This window comes from Oryzias latipes, chromosome 14 (assembly GCF_053564925.1).
Source record: "Oryzias latipes strain Hd-rR chromosome 14, Olatipes_Hd-rR_3.1".
NCBI classification, from domain to species: Eukaryota; Metazoa; Chordata; class Actinopteri; order Beloniformes; family Adrianichthyidae; genus Oryzias; species Oryzias latipes.
In genome coordinates, this window is record NC_136250.1 from 31,504,824 (window position 1) to 31,509,232 (window position 4,409).

Below are 4,409 nucleotides of genomic sequence, written 5' to 3' on the forward strand. Positions count from 1 at the left end.
TCCACGCGGGGCCAAAAGTAATCACAACGCCCGACTTTTAGAGATGAATCCACTTTTTGAGAGCTAGCATCATTTTCTTTATTATGGTGACGTATTTCCGACTGAAATGGAATACAGGGGCGGAGTTCAACTGCGGCACGAGAACGCGTCAAAATCAAACGTACACAAATGTGGAAGTTATGAGGCTCAAAAACCTGCAGACATTTTTCTGAAAAAAAAAGTCTTAAAGCAAACAAACACTAAAAAACAAACTTTATTTAAACCCGCAGATATTTCACTGAAAAAAAATCCAAAAAAGTAAAAAAAAAAGTGTTTTTAAAAAAAGAGAAAAATCTAAAAAAGACAAAACAAAAAAAAACTTTATTTAAACAAAAATGTCAACATTTTCTTAAAAATAACAAAGCAAACAAACAATAAAAACTAAACCATTAAAACCTGCAAATATTCCTCAAAACAAATAATAAATAAAAATGATTAAAAACCGGGAGACATTTTTCTGAAAGAAAAAGAAGTCTTAACTCAAACACTAAAAAACAAACTTTGATTAAACCTGCAGATATTTTACAGAAAAAAATCCCCATAAAAAATAAACATAAAGAAACATCTATAAAAATTATAAAAACCTGCTGAAAATTTTCTTGGGACAAACTTAAAGCAAAAAAAAACAATTAAAAAAACATTAAAACCTGCAAATATTCCTCAAAAAAAATATATCAAAAAATAAGCAAAAAAAAAAAAAAAATGCATATAACCTGCAGATGACGTCACCACGGATGTCTGGAAAGACGCGATGAGAGCAAATGTGCCGTGAATAGCTCCAAGCAGCAAATCTTAAAAAACGCACTGCTGAACACTTGACCCACAGATGACAAAAACAAACCCACTTTAGTAGCTGAAGACTGTCAGAACTGCAGAAGCATCATTAATGCCACCTACGGCATGGCTAATGCTAACCACAAAGCTAAGGAAGGATTACTAACTCGAAACTACATATGGAGACCGATGCAGCGGGAACTAAAAATACTGGAATACCTCCAGAGAAAGTTCTAGTGTCTCTGAAAAAGCAAAGAGGGGAAGAAGATGTCTTCTTCTTCTTGATGTTGGCAGCAGTTGAAAATCTAACCTTTACCTTTACTTTTCAAGGGACCATGAAACCAGGAAACACACAAAAACCTAAGACTGTAACTTCTGAGGCGTTTTCCAGAAAGTAGGGTTAACCTGCCCTGAATTTAACCCTGACCTCTCGGTTAAGTCAGCCTAAACTTGCTTACTCTGCTTATGTCGGTTCCAAAACACTGGTTATGAGTTTGGTTACTTAACCTCTCGGTAACCCTGGGTTAATGCACGTGCACGGCATTAAAACATTCTGAATGGATCGTCAATTTCTGGAGTCACCATGGAAACGTGGTGAAAAAAAGAGCTTTATACTTCAGTGAGACGGAGGTTGTATTGATGGCGTATGAAGATTATACGCCCATCAAAAAATACGGCTGCATCATCAGCAAAAGAAAGAGTTTCTGCTTGAAGAAAAATAACGGACAAAGTAAACGCACAAGTTTCTGATCTTATTTCCAGTTTCACTGTGATGCAATTAATGTACAGCGGGGAAAATAAGTATTGAACACGTCAACATTTCTCTCAAAAAACATTTCTAATCGAGCTATTGACACGAAATTATCACCAGATGTCGGCATCAACCCATGTAATGCACACATAGAAAGAAATCCAAACATTTATGTCCAAAAATGAAGTTATGTGTAATAAAGTGAAATGGCACAGGGAATAAGTATTGAACACATGAAGAAAAGGAGGAGTAAAAAGGTCTGGCAAGCCAAGAAAGCAGCTGGAGTTTGTCAGTATTCAGAAGGTTAACCTGCCCCCTATTAGTGCAAAGTAATATCAGCTGGTATAGTCCTGATTGATGCCTTTAAAGGTTTCTCACCAGCAAGGTGTTAGACAAGAAGCATTGCATGATGGGTAAAAGCAAAGAGCTGTCCAAAGACCTACGCAACCTTATTGTTGCAAAACACACTGAAGGCATTGGTTACAGGCGCATTTCTAAACTTCTGAAAGTTCCAGTGAGTACCATTGGGGCCATCATCCGGAAGTGGATAGAACACGGCATTACCATAAACCTGCCACGGCCAGGTGCTCCTCACAAGATTTCAGACAGAGGAGTCAGAACAATCATCAGAAGGGTTCTCCAACAGCCCAGGACCACTCGTGGAGAGCTTCAGAAAGACCTGGAATCAGCAGGTACCGTTGTTTCAAAGAAAACAATAAGTAATGCACTCAACCGCCATGGCCTCCATGCATGCACACCACGCAAGACTCCATTTCTGAAGAAGAAGCATGTTGAAGCTCGTTTGGAGTTTGCCACACAACATTTGGATAAACCCATGACATTCTGGGAGAAGATACTCTGGTCAGATGAGACCAAAATTGAACTCTTCGGATGTCATAAGACACAACATGTTTGGAGGAAAAATGGCACCGCACATCACCCCCAAAACACCATACCAACAGTCAAGTTTGGAGGTGGGAGCATCATGGCGTGGGGCTGTTTTTCAGCATGTGGTACTGGTAGACTTCATATCATTGAAGGAATAATGACTGGAGAAAAGTATGGAGACATTCTTGATCAGAATCTGCTGTCATCTGCCAGGCTGCTGAAGATGAAAAGAGGGTGGATCTTTCAGCAAGACAACCATCCCAAGCACACAGCCAAGGTCACACTCAACTGGTTGAAGAAAAAGAAAAGAAAGCTGCTAGAATGGCCCAGTCAATCACCAGACTTGAATCCAATTGAAAATCTTTGGAAAGAACTGAAGATCCGGGTTCACAGAAGAGACCTCCGGAACCTTGAAGATCTGAAGGCAGTTTGTGTGGATGAATGGGCCAAAATCACACCTGAGCAATGTATTCCACTGGTTTCTCCATACAGGAGGCGTCTTGAGGCTGGAATCACCAACAAAGGTTTTTGCACTAAGTATTAAATCAATTTCAGTTAGCGTGTTCAATACTTATTCCCTGTGCCATTTCACTTTATTACACATAACTTCATTTATGGACATAAATGTTTGGATTTCTTTCTATGTGTGCATTACTTGGGTTGATGCCGACATCTGGTGAAAATTTCGTGTCAATAGCTCGATTAGAAATATGTTTTCTGAGAGAAATGTTGACGTGTTCAATACTTATTTTCCCCGCTATATATATTCAAACAGGAAAGAAGTTCTGTTAGCAGCGACAACAAGCCAGTTGAACGCGTGGTATTCTTAGCGCAGCAGTGATGGATGGTGTTGCTGCTAACCACCAGCTCGGTCTGCACTGCTCATCTCCAAGTGGCAACCTGTCTAAGCCTTGTGTTATCTTAGATGACCCCCCCCCACATTGACGTGTTCTCCCTACCATGACAAAGGTGGACAAAGGTGGAAAGATTTCATGTAATCCATGGACACCAGTGAAGATCAAAAATCATTGAAGAAAAAAGGTTCAGAGCACTGTCTAGTGGGTCTAGATGACCCAACGTTAAAGTGCCTAGGATAGCACAAGGGTTACACAGTGGTGTGGATTAACTGTGAGTGGCTGGTCCTCCTCTGGTTCATCCTGTGGGTTGCTCACCACCCAGTGAAAGCCCTGTTCCAGCACCCTGCCTCTGTGCTAAGCTCCACATACCCCTACATGATGCACCTTCTTTTCTCCAAGGCCTGGACCTTCTCCACATTCCCCGCCGCAGACCTATTCATAAGAGCTTTCAACATGACAACTCCAGCTCCATCCCGTCTTTCTGGTCCACTACTCGCAGCTTAAAGAGAAACACCAGTCGCCTGCTGAACGAGTCCTGGTGCCGGTCCCAAGAGCGTCAAACACAACCACCGGCAGCAGCTCAAAAGCAAACTTTGGTCTACCGAACACCCGCTCTATCACCAAAAAGGGCCATCTCACCCAGGATCTGGTGGTGGACGGTGAGTTAGACTTTTTATGCCTGACTGAAACGTGGCAGCTGAAGAATGTCTTCATGGATCTGAACGATGCTACTCCACTGGGGTCATAAATATTCACTTGGATAATGTTAACAACTCACTTACTTGCTACTAATGGCTTCCTTTCCGGTTGCGAGATGTTTGGTTTAGAAAAATTTGTTGATTTTCCCACTCACTCAAAAGCACACATTCTAGACTTGATCTGTTTCTCAGGTACAGTACCCATGGACTGCAAATCAAACTTCATTCCGCTTTCCGACCATACGCTTGTTACACGTAAACCTTGTTCTATCCTAGGCACTTTACCATTGGGAGTTGGGTCATCTAGACCCACTAGACAGTGCTCTGAACCTTTTTTCTTCAATGATTTGTGATCTTCACTGGTGTCCATGGATTACATGAAATCTTTCCACCTTTATCCAC